Below are 22126 nucleotides of genomic sequence, written 5' to 3'. Positions count from 1 at the left end.
ACATATTGAAAATTTAATTACAAATACCCTCCTCCAAAAACATTTAATCTAAAATTAAGACAGGAAAGTCTTAATGGAACACCGGTGTCCACAACAAAACAACCATACACGACAATCATCCATCCCATACACACGAATCAACCCTACTATAAGGTGTTCACTTGAAATTGGCTTGGTTAATCGGTTAGAGCAATGGACAAAATTAAATGGATTTGGAAATAGCCAGCAGTGAACCTTGGTAGAGAGTTCATGAGATCCGTTCAGAAAATTAGATTATTAAATACAATTTAGTTAGTCTTCACTCAGGCATATTAAAGAAAATGCAGTAGAAAGTTCATTTGCAGGTTACTCAGCAGAGAAACACTGGTTTGATGGTTTATCATATGTATGGGTGTGGATCGCAATTAGATTGGTCAAAGATAGCATCGGTCAAGGAAAACAAAACGGTATTAAGGCAATAGGTTTCCCAATACAGCTCACCGTTTTGACGTCTTGTTCCGTGTACTTGCATTCCCTATATGTTTTGAGTTCATACAGGCGATCCAATCACTCAGTGATAAAATCCATAGAACATCAGTATAGAATCATCAATGGGAATTTTTGGCAGAAAATCTTTTCATTTTGTAGATAGATCATAGTCCTTTTCAGACGTTCCTCCCAGTAGATTGTCCTGTATTGGTATCCAGCTCCCACCAAGAGTAACTGTGAGAACTTACAGTGTTGTGGCAACACCACCACCAAAGGCCCAATTTTTCTGCCTCTGTTCAACAGGTGCATGTAATTACAATTCTTGATCTAATATTTCACAGCAGGGCCCGTTTCTGCGCCCACCAAGAGTAACTGCGAGGACTTACTATGTTGTGGCACCAGCAGCACCACCACCACCAAAGGCCCAATTTTTCTGACCCTGTTAAACAGGGGCATGTAATTACAATTCTTGATCTAATATTTCAAAGCAGAGCCTGTTCCTGCGCCCACCAAGAGTAACTGTGAGGGCTTACAGTGTTGTGGCAACACCAACACCTAAGGCCGTAATTTCTGCAGAGTATATAGGGCAGGCCCCTACTTTCAAATATCCAACTTACAAATGACTCCTACTTGCAAATGGAAGGAGACAACAGGAAGTGAGATGAAATCTACCCTTAGGAAGGGAAATTCTCTCCTGTAAGAGTTAATATGGGAAAAAACGTGTCTCCTCTCCACTGATGCTTTATCACCAATCCTTGTTTCACTAAAAACCCCAAATTGTCAAAAAACATTTGTCATTGGGACAGACAGTGAGGTGAAATCTTCTGAAGAGGTGCACAGACAGCAAAACAAATGTTACAGGGGTGATAACCCTTCCCTATGTTTTCCAAAAAGCTTAAAAATAGATTTTTTGGCCGGAGCTACACTTTAAGAATGTACTAGTTCAAAATTACAAACAGATTCTACTTAACAACAAACCTACAGTCCCTGTCTTGTTTGCACCACCTGTATACTGCTGTTCAGAGTATATAGGGCCTGGGGGCCCCACGCCTTTCCTTTTTTTAATTTGGGTGTGGGGATCCACTTAATATCCATACAAACAAGACCCAAAGGGCCTGGTAATGGATGGGGGGGGTTACCCATGCTGTTTGTCTCACTGATTTTCATCCATATTGCCGGGACCCGACATTACATTAAAGCCGCAAGCAGTTTTAAATGACTTTTATTCCTTTAAAAATGTCATTTTGTGCAGGGACTGTTCTAAGCACAAGAAACATGCGCCACTTTACAGGAATACTATAGACAAAAACAAAATAAGTGTAGCGCTATGAGATTATAAAAGAGTCCAATGTAAAAAACATTAAACTGGCAGTTCAAAATATAATTGCCAAAGGAGGGACATCCTTGGGAAAGAGATGAGGAATCTTCAGGAACTAGACACTTCAAATATATAAACCATCTGGAGTGGAGACATGCACAACACCACCAAAAGTGAAGAGGCTTACCAGAGTCGGTGGACCCAACGGGGCATACGCCGAGTAGGGTCAGATAGGCTTAGACACCCCCCAGGTACGATATTTAAAGGAATATTTCACTTTTTTTTTCACTTTAAGCATCATTAAAATAACTGCTCCCGAAAAAACAGCCGTTTTCAAAACTTTTTTTTGCATTGATACATGTCCCCTGGGGCAGGACCCGGGTCCCCAAACCCTTTTTAGGACAATACCATGCAAATTAGCCTTTAAATTTAGCATTTTTGATTTCAAACGTTCGAGTCCCATAGACTTTAATGGAGTTCTAAAGTTTGCGTGAATTTTCAGTCTGTTCGCAGGTTGTGGTGCAAATTGAACCAGGGGGTGTTCGGCTCATCCCTACCCAGCACCTACTCTTCTTCACGCCTGCAAGTACAGTATCTATTGAGTGACCCCAGAGTAGCCTGCAACTAAGCCCCAAAGGTGAGGGGGTCCCTGATGAAACATCAGCCTCCTCTTAGATTCCACTCTCAGAGAAAGCAGCCACACAGAGGAGCAGGGTCCACCTCTCGGCATGTAACACATATGATTTTCTATACACTAACAATATATACCTCTCCAGTTTAAAATCAGTTTTTAGAAGTGTACCATTTCAGTGTTTCTTGTCCTTCTTCTGTCCTCTCACTTAATGAGCACAGGTTTCATACTGAGTGAAAACTTGGCTGGTATTCATGGTAACAGTGAACCATTTAATGATGATATGTAGCACATAAATGAAACAGGGAGATGCCAAAATGTATTTAATGTTTTAATACTAGGGTGTTGCGGCCAAATGTGGAGCTAACGGTGCTATGACTTGATAGGGACAAGTCTGCAGGGGATAACATTTTTATAGTAATACGGTTCTCTAACAAACAGCTCTAACAATAAAAAGAGCATTCCTGACAATACCTGGAGTGCAAACAAACAATTAGTAGAATTTGTGATCAACAAGTAGAAAATGATGACAATACGTGAACATCAAATGGGCAATCATAACAATTTATGGGCAACAAACAGCCAATTGTGACAATATGAAACCAGCAAATGAGCAAAGTGACAATGCGTAGGCACCAAATAGGCAATTATGACAATTCACAGGCAAACAATGGGCAAATGATACAGTATAAGAGCAACAAGCAATGATGTTAACATACAGCCAACAAATGGGCAGTCATGACAATGTGTGTCAATGACAATAACAGTAACAGTAGTGACAATAATGGTGTCCATACCAGTGAGAAAAACTCCAGCTCTGTCTGCCTCTCCTCACTCCCTTCATTTACCTTTATTCCAAGGCAATCCTCATCTTATGGATACATTGTAGTGCTGTATAGAGATGCTTGAGTGCTGCATGTGGCCACCCACAGGACGCATGTTGCCATAGGGAGGAGCAGGAGCAGGAGAGACCACAGTCCAGTGCTACTCTTTTCCTCCCCAGCATCAGCGTGCTACTCCTACTTCTAGCTGACAGGAATAGTGATGCTGCCTTTACTACACCTGTCAACCTATAATGGCAAAGCCAGAGGGAACCCCCAGTGGTTTAGAGACACGTCAGGCAAACTAATAGGTGAGTTTTGGAGATTTTCCAGCTATACTCATATGCACTTCACATCCAAATGTATCAACCATGCACATTTTTTATAGTGAACCTGTTCTAGCAAAAGCCACAAAGTTAAAATACTGTATGCCTGAAGTACTGGTGTACCACATCTATTGATCAATGGGGTCACCGAGTTGGGCTTTGAGAAAGTGGGGGGAATAGAAAAAAGAAAAAATTGGGTCAAGCTAAAAGTCAAAGTATGAGCCAGATTTTGGGGGCTCCCTGGGTGCACAGAGGAAGTGGGAAAGGTCAGAACCTCTGTCAGTATATTATTGCTATCTTTGCCCCATAAGAGAGATCCAAGCTGAATGCACCTGATATCACATTGCTCATCTAGACAAGTTCTTAAATATCTGATAGAGGTTCTAATTATTCCCTACTCTATCCAATTCCAAAATAAATAGTTTTGGCTGAAGTTCCACTTCAAAGTGTTCTCAGGCAACTTGTCAAATATAGTATGATAAGTGAATTCTCTTGGAGGGTGCATAGAGTGTTAGAAAGCAAGTATTTTGTCGAAGCTCTTATTCAAGACACACTGTAATTTTACATACTATTCTACTACAATTCTTCTTGACAAATTATATTAGTTTGCTAATTAGTATCTTAACACCATCAGCTGCTTGTGAAAGATTATCCATAGGATTTCTAGGTTGCAAAGAAATATCACACAGAGCTGTTCTAATTCAGGGAGTAATTTCTAAGTCTGTAAATATGAGATATATAACAACTGTAATTTATGCAAAACCTGTGATAATAGGTAAGTCATCTTTGTGCTTGCTTAAACTACCTGTCATCTGTGGAACTAGAACGCATGGCGCAATTACAGCTAATACATTCTTATGCTCCCATGATTAAGAAAAGATGACCTAAAAGTTTAGGTCTCATTTTAAGAGTCATGGAGTGTTGAGTATAGCCTCACGTATTATACAGTAGTATATAAGTATAAAAGTACCATCATCCAGATTGATATATAAACAAAAAGGGGATATTTTGGGATCCTGTTGCTAGCTGTTTTCCAGTCCATCCGGGTAAGCAGACTTCTTTGTATGAACAATGATTGTAACATTATGCCTTGCAATTATTGTATAATAATTTTTCTGTATGTATGCTTTTAATGTATGGTTTCCTTTTAGACCTCCTATCCTCCTGAAGAAGCAGTTTATACCACGAAACCGGTAGAGGAATTTTCGAGGAATTATTTATACCCCACCCTAACAGAAACTCCACCAGGATACCTGTTGTCAGTTAGTTATGTGTGGTGTATATATTGTCACATATTCATTTTAAAATATTTTTTGTATTTTGTTATAGAATAAAAATTTGGTATTTTACCAGATTAATCTTGTTATTGTACCAGTACCGAGAAAGTCCATTCAATTCCTCTGGGTGTTTTATGTGTATTGGCCAGCCTTGGCAACTGCCCCCACACATTTTAAAACCCCCCCTTTTTGTTTCATTTTAAGAATCGTTGGAAGTGAGTGGGTATTAAAATGGAACCAAATCCAAAGAGCATGTGCCTTCAGGTACTTGTTTGCATCCCGAGTAATCTGTTATGCATAGGTGTGCGCAGCCTAATGCATTAGGGTGTGCACCCTTAAGCTCAAACACACATGCATGTGTATGTATCTACATATATATGACTCCGGCACATTGATCTCCCTGCTGGCACAGTGAAAGAGAAAAGGATAAACACTTCTCTTATGGCAGAGCCGGTAAGAGGGAGATCTTTCCCATGTTCCTGTTGCTACACAGAACGATAACACTAATGCGCATGGGGGAATTAGGGTGTGCCTGGGCACACCCGGTACACCCTGTGCGCATGCCTATGCTGTTATGCACATATCAAGCACAGCTTCCAATATCATCACCTGACCTGCCTCCTCCCATCATTTCCCCTTCTTTAGATCACAATGTGATCTCCCAGCTGAGTATACATGAATGCTCTGAAGATAAACTAAAGATACAAGTAGTCAAACTCAAAAGCTGCCAAATAATAAAAATTGTAGATTTGCAATAGGAAAACAAAATAAAGTAGATGTTTAAGAATTGTTTGTGAAAAAAAAAACTGAATAAAAAAAAATTAAAAAGTTGTTGTAAAGTCTTAAGGGTAAAATGATCCATATGAATGATTGTTTTGCTTTGTATCTTTCAAGGTTACTTTACAATAAAGCAAGGAAGCATAAAAACCTATGTAGTATGTTAATGTGCTTTACTAAATAAAAATGCTGTACCTAAAAACTACTTACAATTTTAAGAAAACAATACATGACATACAGAGTATCAAAAAAATGCATTCAATATACACATGCACAGGCTATCTATCCTTCTTAGCAAGTAAGCATGGAAAATGTATGCGATAGGATACACTAAACAGTTACTTAACTTGGGTTATAGATTTAGTGTCATCCCCAGGTAAAGATCCCTCCTTGCACAGACTTTGGTCTTATGGAATCTCCTTTCCTTCCTGACTAAAACCATTTTGGGTCCTTTACCTTGGGAGTTCATAGTTCTCTTAGATGTCTTTTGTAGTGAGATTAGGTAAACAAATTAGAAATTTTAGTTTGATATGGACTTAAAATGTCTACAGAAATCAAAGAACTGGGTGAGCCATAGTGATAGTACTTAGCTTCATGGAGACAATAATGTTGTGTCACAGAATTAAAATTGTATGGGTTCAGATTTTTTCACAGTGTGGCAGAGTGCACCCAGCTAAAAGTGACCTAAAGGTTCATGCAGATGTACAGATTTAACCACTGAACTTGCATTTATTTTAGAAATTGCAGAAATATCTTGATGCTCCTGATGACAATAGGGTATGTTCCAACCACATTATTTGACTGTTGCAATTGGTGCTTGTTTCTAATTACATTGCTTATATTATCAAAGACAGCATGGAGTGATTAACGTAAAACATCGTACTAATGCCCGGTACACACGACCGGTTTTCACGTCTGAATAAACTTTGAAGGTTTTTCTGACGGAATTCCACTGAAGCTATCTTGCGTACACACGATCACACCAAATTCCGACTGTCAAGAACGCAGTGGCGTACAACACGTACGACGGGACTAGAAAAAGGAAGTTCAATAGCCAGTAGCCAATAGCTTCCGTTTCATACTTGCTTCAGAGCATGCGCCGTTTTTGGTACGTCGGAACAGCATACAGACGAGCGGTTTTCCCGATAGGAATTAGTTCAGTCGAAAAAATATAGAGCATGTTCTCTTTCTAGGTCCATCAGAATTTTTGACGTAAAAAGTCAGATGGGGCATACACACGATCGGAATATACGATGAAAAGCTCCCGTCTGACTTTTTCTGTCGGACATTCCGCTCGTGTGTACACGGCATAAGAGAAATATGGGGTTTTCATGGTTAAAATACTAGCTGTCTGGCTGTTATGCTCAGCCATTGTCTTCACTATTTCTTGTATCAGTGACAAATATTTAGATCCTAAAAATAAGATAATGCCCCTTTCACACGAGCGCTCCAATCAGTTCCGCCTGTCAGTTTTTCAAGCAGACCTGATCGGACACGCCATTCACCTCTATGGAGCGGCAGATGTCAGCGGTGACATGTCCACTGACATCCGCCGGTATCTGATCTGATCCTGTCCGTGAAATCCAGTTGGATGGATACCCTATTTTCCATCCGTCTGGAGGATCGGATGAAAACAGACAGGTGGTCTGTTTTTATCCATAGAGGAGAGCGGGGCTCTGACAGGTCCGCCTCAGCACAGTGAGCGGAGACAGACCTGTCATCCGCCTGCTCAGCGGCGATCAACGGATCGACCCCCCCCGCTGAGCAAAACAGAGTCCGCTGGGCAGAAAGCCCGTGTAAAAGGCCCCTAAACATCATAGATTGCTATCTGCTTACTTGTTCTGGGTCAAAGACTAAAATTATTATGAAGTGTCAACATGGCAGCCAGGTAACTAACATTTGCACGTTAAGTTAGCAATGGCAGCCTCCCAAGATTTTGTTAAGCTTACATAGAAAAGGCAAGTATGTAACAGAAGTCTGCAAAGGTTCTGTACTGCTAGAAACTTAGATGCCATCCAGTTCTCTGAATTAAAAGAATGCTGTAAACAATGGGTGTTTAAAATGTCCAGTGTGTATTGGATTTTCCATTGCAGAGGAGCTTTTCCCCACATTCTGTGCTTTATGTCATGAGGCATAAACAGGCTGTAGTGCTGTGTTATTGGACATGTGTCCATGTTCTTGGTACAGTAACCAAAATAAATGATTTTACACCAGGGATTCAGTATAAATAACAAGTACACATACGTGGTGTGTATTCTTGAAATGTACCTGTACTAGTTTACATTTCCCTTTCACGGTAACCAAACGAGTGTAAAGGTCTCAGCAAGTCTTTTAAAAAAAATCTAAAAAGCAAATGGGTTACATTTTAAAAAGTAAATTTTAGATGTATTGTGGATGCATAAAATCCCTCATTATTTAGCAAAGAGGGGATGTATAGAGGTAAGGAAGGTGGGTGCAAAGATGAGCAGGGGAGGCAGGTAGAGTTAAAGGGGGGGAGGGTTGGTTTGGAGAGGATGGGGGAGGTTTGGGGTGCAGAGGTTAGCAGGGGTTTTAGGATGCATGACAGGGTGGATAAAGATGTAGGTCACGTGTAGGGCTAAATGTCTCAGTTACACTGGTGATCAGTGTAACTCTTCTCATTACATTAGGGCTTGGTGTAGAATCCTTTTCAGCAATGCCATAGATCACACCCTCCCCTGCCTGCAGCACTACCACTGATCCCAGGAGTCCTAGTATCCCTATGAGTTCTCTGTCTATTGATGGGTCCCCTCACCTCCCCAGTCCATGGTGTGCAGGCAGTGAGGAGATGATGTGCTGTAACCTCTAGCAACCAATCAGTGAACAGTAATGATGTGCAGTAATCTCTAGCAACCAATCAATACGCAGAAATCATGTGCTGTAACCATGTTACAAATACAGTAGACAATGTCCACATTTTAATGCACAAATCACTTTTTAAAGGTGGTTGTAAATCTGTGATGTGGCCTATCTCATATAATTTTCCTGTAGTGATACTCCACTACACTTTTACTGTGTATTACAATATTAGGCATTATACACTCTGGTTGGTAATAATTATTGTTATGCTTTTCATAGCCTGTCCTCTATCCACTGTCACCAGCACATAGTACAGCAGAGTGTAGGAAGATGGCTGTCCCATGGCTATAGACCAGCCTTTCTCAACCAGTGTGCCTGTATGTGTGTTTGTACGTGTGTGTGTGTGCATGTGTCTGTATGTGTGTGTGTGTGTGCATGTTTCTGTATGTGTGTGTGCATGTGTCTGTCTGTATGTGTGTGTGTCTGTATGTGTGTTTGTACATGTGTGTGTGTGCATGTGTCTGTATGTGTGTCTGTATGTGTGTGTGCATGTGTCTGCATGTGTGTGTGCACGTGTCTGCATGTGTGTGTGCACGTGTCTGCATGTGCGTATGTACAAGTGTCTGTATGTATGTGTCTGTATGCACGTGTATGTGTCTGTAAATGTGTGTGTGCACGTGTCTGCATGTGCGTATGTACAAGTGTCTGTATGTATGTGTCTGCATGTGTGTGTGCACGTGTCTGCATGTGCGTATGTACAAGTGTCTGTATGTATGTGTCTGTATGCGTGTGTGCACGTGTATGTGTCTGTAAATGTGTGTGTGCGTATGTTACTTTTAATCCTGACACCCCCCCCATTCCTGTACCATCAGAACTGCTTTTGTAGGTCTTGTTTGTGATAGCAGCAAGGACTGCTTCTCCTCTGAAAAGCAACCTATGCGCAGATCGCTTTCCAGAGGCATTTGACAGGCGGTAAAGAGGCATTGTGTTGCCTCCTCACCACCTGTTTTAATGCAGCATCACTACACCGCAACCGTGCAATGTACACAGTTGCAGGGTAGTTGCAGTTCAGCCCCATTCACCCTGGGTATACCTCCAGCTGCAGCCACAGCATGTGTACACCCCCAGCTGTTGTCTCTGCAGCTAAAGTGGAAGAATTTGGGGGTGGTAAAAACAGCTTAACCATGTGCTTTTACCACCCCTCCAACCCGACATGTGAACAAGCCCTTGGTTCACATCTGTGTTGCTGCGTGCTGCGTGTAGTGCAGCCCATTCATTTCAATGGGCTTCCCTAACCACAAAAATTCAGGCAAGGAAATCCCGACCTTTTTTTTTTTTTAAATTGCACTGCACCAAAAGCACCCCACATTTTCCAATGTGTAAGGTACCATTAAGATTTAATGGTACCCCTAAAGAGCAGAGCATTTGTCTGTGTGTCAGGAACGAGTGCGATTTTGCGCATGTTCCGCGACACACAGTAACGTGAACTAAGCCTTGGACTGGGGTGCCTCAAGACTGAAAATACTTTTTAAGGGTGCCCCGACTGGAAAAAGGTTGAGAAACACTGCTATAGACCACTGTTGATCCAGGGCTACAGGTTGGAAGAGACTGAGCTTAAATTGATATTGATTAAACTTAAGGCAATTGATAGCGGAACTTCAGTAATTTTTTCATCTTTTTTCTATTAAATCTTCTGCCCTTGTTGTTTTACCCTTATAGGGCGTACACACGGTCGGACTTTGTTCGGACATTCCGACAAAAAAATCCTAGGATTTTTTCCGACGGATGTTGGCTCAAACTTGTTTTGTCTACACACGGTCGCACAAAGTTGTCGGAAAATCCGATCGTTCTAAACGCGGTGACGTAAAACACGTACGTCGGGACTATAAACGGGGCAGTGGCCAATAGCTTTCATCTCTTTATTTATTCTGAGCATGCGTGGCACTTTGTCCGTCGGATTTGTGTACACACGATCGGAATTTCCGACAACAGATTTTGTTGTCGGAAAATTTTATCTCCTGCTCTCCAACTTTGTGTGTCGGAAAATCCGATGGAAAATGTCCGATGGAGCCCACACACGGTCGGAATTTCCGACAACACGCTTCGATCGGACATTGTCCATCGGAAAATCCGACCGTGTGTACGGGGCATAAGATATTTTTCTGCCAGTAAATGCCTTATACAGCCACTTCCTGTTTCTTGTCCGGAAAAAAGCCTAGGCTAATGACATCATGCACAGCTCTCTCGCTCTCACTCTTGTGAGAGTTTGCCAGGAAGGGAGGGGGGTTGAGTCCTAAGAGGGCCAATGAGAGCTGCAGAGCTAGAAGTGAGCCTCTGTGTGTCTGTGCAAATACAGGAAGTGAAAAGGCAGCAGCTTCAGCTGCCCACAGTTAAAATGGTTGCGGCCAGGCTCAGTAGAGGGAGATTTCTGCAGCATATTTGGCAAGTACAGAATCACAGTATATATAAAATAATATGCAAAGTGGAGGGAAGCTTCAGAATGGAATTGTTTTTATTACAAATTATGTGAGCAGACTGCAGTTCCTCTTTAAGCTTGCTCTTAAATAGGAAGCAGTGTTCATCTTTACAGGAGGAAGAAGAATCTGCAGGTACAATGTGTAACTATAACTAGCTGTTCCAGATGCAAAAAATATGTTCTTTCTTTTTGGGTGTATAGTGCATATATATATATATATATATATATATATATATATATATATATATATATATATATATATATATATATATATATATATATTCACAGTATCTCACATAGTGTAGGACCCACTAATCATGGGGTACTTTGTCGCAGTAAGTGGGCTTAGCACCATATAGCAATATGGTGTGACCAAATCCCCATATTTTTTGATAATTTTTTTTGAAAATGTTTAGGTGTTTTTAAACTAGCCTTGCTGGAGGTAAATGTCTTTTTTTGCATGTGTGAGCTGTAATATTTTCTTCTACTGTATGGTCTTATGGCTGCACCATCTTTAACCACTTAACAACCGGCCCATAGCCGAATGATGGCAGCAGGGGGGTTGCTTAACTCTGGGAGCACATACTTTGACGTCCTCCCAGAATTCCCCTTTTGCGCGCCCTGGGGCGCGCACCCGAACACATCCGTGACCGCAGGGTCCAGAGGACCCAGCGCATCACGGATCCAGGTAAATGCCCACTGATCATGGCCGTTTACCATGTGATCGCTCCACATGTAAACACACCGGCGTCATCTCATGACGCCGGTTCCTCGCCTCCCTTCTCTGTACCGATCGGTACACTGTGAGCGGAGAGGGGGATGGATGGATGGATGGCAGCAGCGCTGTGGGCTGGATGTGTAGTGCCCACAGCGCTGCTCAGTGACATCCAGCCATCCATCCATCCATGCTCAGCCATCCCTAATGCTCTGCAATGCCCTGCACTACTCTGCAATGCCCTGCAATACTCTGCAATGCCCTGCAATGCCCCAGAATACCGTGCAATACTCTGCAATGCCCCAGAATACTGTGCAATACTCTGCAATGCCCCAGAATACTGTGCAATACTCTGCCATGCCCCACAATACTGTGCAATGCCCCACAACACTGTGAAATACCCCGCAACACTGTGCAATACCCTGAAATACTCTGCAATACCCCGCAATACTGTGCAATACTCTGCAATACCCCACAACACTATGCAATACTCTGCATTACCCCGCAATACTCTGCAATACCCCGCAATACCCAGCAATACCCCTCAATACCCCGCAATACCCAGCAGTACTCTGCAATACCCCGCAATACTCTGCCATACCCAGCCATACTCTGCAATACTCGGTGATACCCAGCCATACCCAGTCATACTCGGCGATACCCTGCCATACTCTGCAATACCCCGCCATACTCTGCAATACCCCGCCATACTCTGCAATACCCCGCAATACCCAGCCATACCCTGCCATACCCCGCCATGCTCAGCCATACCCATCCATACTCGGCCATACTCGGCCATACTCGGCCTCTGTATGTGGCCAGGCTGTGGAAGTCTCACACATGTGATATCGCCGTACTCAGGAGTAGTAGGAGAATCTATTTTGGGGTGTCATTTTTGGTATGTACATGCTATGTGTTAGAAATATTGTATAAATGGACAACTTTGTGTTAAAAAAAAAAATGCGTTTTAACCACTTCCCACCCGCCGGCTGTCATACGACGTCCTTGATTTGTGCGGGGATATCTGAATGATGGGTGCAGCTACAGGCATCATTCAGATATCAACTTTTTTAGCCGGCAATTCCCTACACCATAAGAATGATCATAGTGGCTGTTCCACTGCTTGATTGTTCTTACGGGAGGCGAGAGGGGACGTCCCTCCCTTCTGCCGCCCTCCGGTGCTTCTACCGACTCACTGCTACGATCAAAGCCAGGATCTTTTTTTTTTTTTTTTTTTTTATTTCAGGCTTCCCAGCCTAGAGGTGAGATGTGGGGTCTTATTGACCCCATATCTCACTGTAAAGAGGACCTGTCATGCCATATTCCTATTACAAGGGATGTTTACATTCAAAATAAATAAAGTAACAATAAAAAAAAAAAAAAAAAAATTCTAAAGTGCCCCTTTCCCTGTGTGCTCGCATGCAGTAGCAAACGCATATGTAAGTCCCGCCCACATATGAAAACAGTGTTCAAACCACACATGTGAGGTATCGCTGCGATCGGTAGAGTGAGAGCAATAATTTTGGCCCTAGACCTCCTCTGTAACTCAAAACATGTAACCAGTAAAAAAATTTAAAGCGTTGCCTATGGGGATTTTTGAGTAGCAAAGTTTGGCGCCATTCCACAAGCACATGCAATTTTGAAAGGTGACATTTTGGGTATCTATTTACTCGGTGTAACTTCATCTTTCACATTATGCAAAAACATTGGGCTAACTTTACTGTTTTGTTTTTTTTTTTAAAGCACAAAACTGTTTTCTTTCCAAAAAAAAGCGTTCAAAAAATTGCTGCGCAAATACCGTGCGAGATAAAAAGTTGCAATGACCGCCATTGTATTCTCTGGGGTCTTTGCTAAAAAAAATATATAATATTTTGGGGCTATATGTAATTTTCTAGCTAATAAATAATGATTTTTACATGTAGGAGAGAAATGTCAGAATTGGCCTGGGTGCTCCAGAACGCCTGAAGGTGCTCCCTGCATGGTTGTCCTCTGTATGTGGCCACGCTGTGTAAAAGTCTCACACATGTGGTATCCTCATACTCGGGAGTAATAGCAGAATGTGTTTTGGGGTGTAATTTGTGGTATGCATATGCGGTGTGTGAGAAATAACCTGCTAATATGACAATTTTGTAAAAAAAAAAAAAAAGTAAAAAAAAAACTTGATTTTGCAAAGAATTGTGGGAAAAAATTACAACTTCAAAAAACTCGCCATGCATCTTTCTAAATACCTTGGAATGTCTTCTTTCCAAAAAGGGGTCATTTGGTTTTTTTTTGTACTTTTCTGGCATGTTAGGGTCTCAAGAAATTAGATAGGCCATCAGTAATTCAGGTGTGATCAATTTTCAGATATTGGCACCATAGCTTGTGGATTCTATAACTTTCACAAAGACCAAATAATATCCACCGATTTGGGTTATTTTTACCAAAGATATGTAGCGGTATAAATTTTGGCCAAAATATATGAAGAAAAATTACTAAATAGCAAAATTTTATAACAGAAATGAAGAAAAATGCATTTTTTTTACAGATTTTTCAGTCTTTTTTCTTTTATAACGCAAAAAATAAAGGTGATTAAATACCACCAAAAGAAAGTTCTATTTATGTGAAAAAAAGCGACAAAAATTTCATATAGATACAGTGTTGCATGACTGAGTAATTGTCATTCAAAATGTGAGAGCACCAAAAGCTGAAAATTGGTCTGGTTATTAAAGGGGTTTAAGTGCCCAGTGGTCAAGTGGTTAATGCATCTTTTAGGGAGTACCCCCCAAATATCTTGTTTGTATATTGTATGGATTTTGACCAAATCCCTCATCAAGTACCTCTCATTAGTGTCCACTTGTGTCATGGGTGGAGACCTCAAGATTCTCCCATTTAGAAGAGTGTATTCCTCTCATGGTTCAGAGAAGCAGGATCTCCCAGTCTATGGATAGTGTAGGACCCACTAATCATGGGGTGCTTTGTCACAGTAAGTGGGCTTAGCACCATATAGCAATATGGTGTGACCAAATCCCCATATTTTTTGATAATGTTTTTTTGAAAATGTTTAGGTGTTTTTAAACTAGCCTTGCTGGAGGTAAATGTCTTTTTTGCATGTGTGAGCTGTAATATTTTCTTCTACTGTATGGTCTTATGGCTGCATCATCTTTATTGCATCTTTTAGGGTGTGCCCCCAAATATCTTGTTAGCACTGAAGAAATGACACTTTGCTACAATGTAAAGTAGTGAGTTTACAGCTTTTATAACAGTGTAAATATACTGTCCCCTCAAAATAACTTAACAAACAGCCATTGATGTCTAAACCTCTGGCAACAAAAGTGAGTACACCCCTAAGTGAAAATGTCCAAATTGGGCCCAAAGTGTCAATATTTTGCGTGGCCACCATTATTTTCCAGCGCTGCCTTAGGCCCCTTTCACACATGCGGACCGTATGTCCGTATTTCATCCATCCGTTTTCGGATGAAATACGGACATACATGCATCCCTATGGGATAGCGGGTGTCAGCGGATGTACATCCGCTAACACCCGATGTTGTCCGGCTCCGCTCTTGTCCGATTCTGCGGACGGAAGAAAATCCTATTTTTCTATCCGTCTGCAGAGCGGATCGGAGGAACACGGACAGACGGTCCGTGTTCCTCCGATCCCCCATAGGGGAGAGCGGAGATCTGACAGGGCGGTCCCTGCACAGTGTGCGGGTCCCGCCCTGTCATCTGCCTGCTCAGCTGGGGAAAACGGAGCGATCTCCGCTGAGCATCGGATGAACACGGGGCGGATCAACACGGATCCGTCCCGTGTGAAAGGGGCCTTAATCCTCTTGGGCATGGAGTTCATCAGAGCTTCCCAGATTGCCACTGGAGTCCTCTGATGACATCACAGAGCTGGTGGATGTTAGAGACCTTGCGCTCCTCCACCTTCCATTTGAGGATGCCCCACAGATGCTCAGTAGAGTTAGGTCTGGAGACATGCTTGGCCAGTCCATCACCTTTACCCTCAGCTTCTTTAGCAAGTCAGTGGTCGTCTTGGAGGTGTGTTTGGGGTCGTTATCATGTTGGAATACTGCTCTGAGGCCCAGTCCCCGAAGGGAGGGGATAATGCTCTGCTTCAGAGTACAGTACATGTTGGCATACATGGTTTCCTCAATGAACTGTAGCTCCCCAGTGCTGGCAGCACTCATGCAGCCTCAGATCATGACACTCCCACCACCATGCTTGACTGTAGGGAAGACACACTTGTCTTTGTACCCCTCACCTGGTTGCCGCCACACATGCTTGACACCATTTGAACCAAATAAGTTATCTTGGTCTCATCAGACTAAGGACATGGTTCCAGTAATCGGTGTCCTTAGTCTGCTTGTCTTCAGCAAACTGTTTGCGGGCTTTCTTGTGCATCATCTTTAGAAGAGGCTTCCTTCCCGGACGACAGCCATGCAGACCAATTTGATGCAGTGTGTGGTGTATGGTCTGAGTACTGACAGGCTGACCCCCCCCACCTTCTCAACCTCTGCAGCAATGCTGGCAGCACTCATATGTCTATTTCCCAAAGACAACCTCTGGATATGACGCTGAGCATGTGCACTCAACTGCTTTGGTAGACCATGGCAAGGCCTGTTCTGAGTGGAACCTGTCCTGTTAAACTGCTGTATGGTCTTGGTCACAGTGCTGCAGCTCAGTTTCAGGGTCTTGGCAAACTTCTTCTAGCCTAGGAGATCTTTATGTAGAGCAACAATTCTTTTTTTCAGATCCTCAGAGAGTTCTTTGCCATGAGGTGCCATGTTGAACATCCAGTGACCAGTATGAGAGAGTGAGAGCAATAACACCAAATTTAACACACCTGCCCCCCATTCACACCTGAGACCTTGTAACACTAATGAGTCACATGACACCGGGGAGGGAAAGTGGCTAATTGGGCCCAATTTGGACATTTTCACTTAGGGGTGTACTCACTTTTGTTGCCAGCAGTTTAGACATTAATGGCTGTGTGTTGAGTTCTTTTGAGGGGACAGTAAATTTACACTTTTATACAAGCTGTACTCACTACTTTACATTGTAGCAAAGTGTCATTTCTTCAGTGTTGTCACATGGAAAGATATAATAAAATATTTACAAAAATGTGAGGGGTGTACTCACTTTTGTGAGATACTGGGGCTGATTTACGAAGCATTTGCGCCATGACTTGTGGTGCACGCCGATGCGCAAATGACATTTTCGTATTTACAAAGCATTTGTGCCAGGAACACAGCGCGATCCCCCATTTACTATACTCTTCCCGGCGCACGGGAAGAGGTGATCTGTACGCCACTATAGACCTGGTGCACGGCATCTTTAACTTTCACTTCTCTGAACAAGCCGGCAGCGCCGGAAAATACATTTACAGTAAACTGCGGGAGGTGAATTTATACACTGCGCATGCTCAAACGGCACTTGCGCTTATTCAAATACTCTGGTTCACTGTGCCGGCAAAATATTAGTAAATGTCAGGCAACGTAAAAGCATTTGCATAGGTTGAACGGGCGCACCTCTAGACTTTTTTGTTTTTTAACGCTGGTTCACTTAGTGCGGCTCTAATGAAATGTCGGTCCGGCAATACACATAAAAGTTCATTGATAAAAACAGCATTAAGAAAACAAACAAAATTCAGAAAAAAAATGCGTAGGGTTCCCCCGAAATTCAATACCAGGCCCTTCTGGTCTGGTATGGATATTAAGGGGAACCCCATGCCAAAAAAAAAATGGCGTGCGGGCCCCCTAAAAATCCATACCAGGCCCTTCAGGCCTGGTATGGATTTTAAGGGGAACCCCGCGCCAAAATTAAAAAAACAAATTGGCGTGGGGTCCCCCTAAAAATCCATACCAGACCCTTATCCGAGCACGCAACCTGGCAGGCTGCAGGAAAAGAGGGGGGGACAAGAGAGCGCCCCCCTCCTGAACCGTACCAGGCCACATGCCCTCAACATTGGGAGGGTGCTTTGGGGTAGCCCCCCAAAACACCTTGTCCCCATGTTGATGAGGACAAGGGCCTCATCCCCACAACCCTTGGCCGGTGGTTGTGGGGGTCTGTGGGCAGGGGGCTTATCGGAATCTGGAAGCCCCCTTTAACAAGGGGACCCCCAGATCCTGGCCCTCCCCCCTGTGTGAAATGGTAAGGGAGTACCCCTACCATTTCCCCAAAAAACTGTCAAAAATGTTAAAAATGACAAGAGATAGTTTTTGACAATTCCTTTATTTAAATGTTGTTATAATCTTAATATCTAAATTTTAATTGGCTTTATTAATAAGAATATGCATTTTCCATATTTGTGTGAATGGTAGGACTTTGAGCTAGTGATATTCAAATGGCCATTCATTGACTGAAAATGCAGGTCAAGACCCTGTCAGAATTTGATGGATTTTGTAAATAATATATGTATGTGTCTTCCTATGTAACCGATACTTTGTTTGATTTATGCGTTTATGTTTTAAGAGGTCTGATGTTTAGTCTGATTTAGCCTCTCACATATATCTGGTTTCATGTTTAAAAGGTTTGGTTCAGTTAAAAACAGATGTTGCTCTTTGTTAGCCCCCGCTTTTAAGGCGGAGAAAAGGGGAGTGCATGGGAGGGATTTGTCTTTGGGCGCGAATTTGAAAGACTGAGTTCATATAGACACAAGGGTTCCAGTCTTCTCGGGGTGTTACATTTCCTGCCTCCAAGCCAGACACATCTACTTTTTACACACATCTTCCTCCCAAGACAAACAGCTTTCCAAGCTACCTATTCAAGCCAGGACACAAGAGGTTAATCGGCCATTTTTAATAGGCCATGACAAAAGGGAAGCACATGTCTAATGATTTTAAGGACTTTTTCAGATCTTCGAAACAAATGAACTATATTTGAACATTTTTTGCATATATGAAACAACACTAATTCTGAATATGAATGTACTATTTTTGTAAGTATTTTCCAAGTTTATGTGTGTACAATAAAACACACGGTTTTGATTTAACCACTTGCCGACCGCCGCACGACTATATACGTCGACAGAGCGGCACGGGCAGGCAAAAGGACGTGTATGTACGTCCTTGCCTGCCCGCGGGTGGGGGGTCCGATCGGACCCCCCCCCGGTGCCTGCGGCGGTCGGCAAATCTTCCCCGGCGATCGGAGGTGAGGGGGAGGCCATCCATTCGTGGCCCCCCCCTCGCGATCGCTCTCAGCCAATGGGATCATTTCCCTGCCTCTGTATTGTACACAGAGGCAGAGGAAATGATGTCATCTCTCCTCGGCTCGGTATTTTCCGTTCCGGGCCGAGGAGAGAAGACTGCAATGTGAGTGCACCAACACACTACACACAGTAGAACATGCCAGGCACACAAAACACCCCGATCCCCCCCCCGATCGCCCCCCGATCCCCCCCCAATCACCCCCCCCCCCTGTCACAAACTGACACCAAGCAGGTTTTTTTTTTTTTTTTTTTTTTTTTTTCTGATTACTGTATTGGTGTCAGTTTGTGACAGTTACAGTGTCAGGGCAGTGAGTGTTAGGCCCCCTGTAGGTCTAGGGTACCCCCCTAACCCCCCCTAATAAAGTTTTAACCCCTTGATCACCCCCTGTCACCAGTGTCGCTAAGCGATCATTTTTCTGATCGCTGTATTAGTGTCGCTGGTGATGCTAGTTAGTGAGGTAAATATTTAGGTTCGCCGTCAGCGTTTTATAGCGACAGGGACCCCCATATACTATCTAATAAATGTTTTAACCCCTTGATTGCCCCCTAGTTAACCCTTTCACCACTGATCACTGTATAACCGTTACGGGTGACGCTGGTTAGTTTGTTTATTTTTTATAATGTCAGGGCACCCGCCGTTTATTACCGAATAAAGATTTAGCCCCCTGATCGCCCGGCGGTGATATGCGTCGCCCCAGGCAGCGTCAGATAAGCGCCAGTACCGCTAACACCCACGCACGCAGCATACGCCTCCCTTAGTGGTATAGTATCTGAACGGATCAATATCTGATCCGATCAGATCTATACTAGCGTCCCCAGCAGTTTAGGGTTCCCAAAAACACAGTGTTAGCGGGATCAGCCCAGATACCTGCTAGCACCTGCGTTTTGCCCCTCCGCCCGGCCCAGCCCAGCCCACCCAAGTGCAGTATCGATCGATCACTGTCACTTACAAAACACTAAATGCATAACTGCAGCGTTCGCAGAGTCAGGCCTGATCCCTGCGATCGTTAACAGTTTTTTTGGTAGCGTTTTGGTGAACTGGCAAGCGCCAGCGGCCTAGTACACCCCGGTCGTAGTCAAACCAGCACTGCAGTAACACTTGGTGACGTGGCGAGTCCCATAAGTGCAGTTCAAGCTGGTGAGGTGGCAAGCACAAGTAGTGTCCCGCTGCCACCAAGAAGACAAACACAGGCCCGTCATGCCCATAGTGCCCTTCCTGGTGCATTCGCCAATCCTAATTGGGAACCCACCACTTCTGCAGCGCCCGTACTTCCCCCATTCACATCCCCAACCAAATGCAGTCGGCTGCATGAGAGGCATTTTTATGTCCTCCCGAGTACCCCTACCCAACGAACCCCCCCAAAAAAGATGTTGTGTCTGCAGCAAGCGCGGATATAGGCGTGACACCCGCTATTATTGTCCCTCCTGTCCTGACAATCCTGGTCTTTGCATTGGTGAATGTTTTGAACGCTACCATACACTAGTTGAGTATTAGCGTAGGGTACAGCATTCCACAGACTAGGCACACTTTCACAGGGTCTCCCAAGATGCCATCGCATTTTGAGAGACCCGAACCTGGAACCGGTTACAGTTATAAAAGTTAGTTACAAAAAAAGTGTAAAAAAAAAAAAAAAAAAAAAAACACAAACAAAAATATAAAATAAAAAATAATAGTTGTCGTTTTATTGTTCTCTCTCTCTTTATTCTCTCTCTATTGTTCTGCTCTTTTTTACTGTATTCTATTCTGCAATGTTTTATTGTTATTATGTTTTATCATGTTTGTTTTTCAGGTATGTAATTATTTATACTTTACCGTTTACTGTGCTTTATTGTTAACCATTTTTTTGTCTTCAGGTACAGCATTCACGACTTTGAGTGGTTATACCAGAATGATGCTTGCAGGTTTAGGTATCATCTTGGTATCATTCTTTTCAGCCAGCGGTCGGCTTTCATGTAGAAGCAATCCTAGCGGCTAATTAGCCTCTAGACTGCTTTTACAAGCAGTGGGAGAGAATGCCCCCCCCCCCACCGTCTTCCGTGTTTTTCTCTGGCTCTCCTGTCTCAACAGGGAACCTGAGAATGCAGCCGGTGATTCAGCCAGCTGACCATAGAGCTGATCAGAGACCAGAGTGGCTCCAAACATCTCTATGGCCTAAGAAACCGGAAGCTACGAGCATTTTATGACTTAGATTTCGCCGGATGTAAATAGCGCCATTGGGAAATTGGGAAAGCATTTTATCATACCTATCTTGGTGTGGTCAGATGCTTTGAGGGCAGAGGAGAAATCTAGGGTCTAATAGACCCCAATTTTTTCAAAAAAGAGTACCTGTCACTACCTATTGCTATCATAGGGGATATTTACATTCCCTGAGATAACAATAAAAATGATTAAAAAAAAAAAAAAATGAAAGGAACAGTTTTAAAATAAGATAAAAAAGCAAAAAAATAATAAAGAAAAAAAAAAAAAAAAAAAAAAGCACCCCTGTCCCCCCTGCTCTCGCGCTAAGGCGAACGCAAGCGTCGGTCTGGCATCAAATGTAAACAGCAATTGCACCATGCATGTGAGGTATCACCGCGACGGTCAGATCGAGGGCAGTAATTTTAGCAGTAGACCTCCTCTGTAAATCTAAAGTGGTAACCTGTAAAGGCTTTTAAAGGCTTTTAAAAATGTATTTATTTTGTTGTCACTGCACGTTTGTGCGCAATTGTAAAGCATGTCATGTTTGGTATCCATGTACTCGGCCTAAGATCATCTTTTTTATTTCATCAAACATTTGGGCAATATAGTGTGTTTTAGTGCATTAAAATGTAAAAAAGTGTGTTTTTTCCCCAAAAAATGCGTTTGAAAAATCGCTGCGCAAATACTGTGTGAAAAAAAAAATTAAACACCCACCATTTTAATCTGTAGGGCATTTGCTTTAAAAAAATATATAATGTGTGGGGGTTCAAAGTAATTTTCTTGCAAAAAAAAATAATTTTTTCATGTAATCAAAAAGTGTCAGAAAGGGCTTTGTCTTCAAGTGGTTAGAAGAGTGGATGATGTGTGACATAAGCTTCTAAATGTTGTGCATAAAATGCCAGGACAGTTCAAACCCCCCCCAAATGACCCCATTTTGGAAAGTAGACACCCCAAGCTATTTGCTGAGAGGCATGTCGAGTCCATGGAATATTTTATATTGTGACACAAGTTGCGGGAAAGAGACAAATTATTATTATTTTTTTTTTTTTTTTGCACAAAGTTGTCACTAAATGATATATTGCTCAAACATGCAATGGGAATATGTGAAATTACACCCCAAAATACATTC

The sequence above is a fragment of the Aquarana catesbeiana genome, linkage group LG05 (assembly GCF_042186555.1).
Source record: "Aquarana catesbeiana isolate 2022-GZ linkage group LG05, ASM4218655v1, whole genome shotgun sequence".
Lineage (NCBI taxonomy): Eukaryota > Metazoa > Chordata > Amphibia > Anura > Ranidae > Aquarana > Aquarana catesbeiana.
This window is presented reverse-complemented; position numbering follows the sequence as displayed.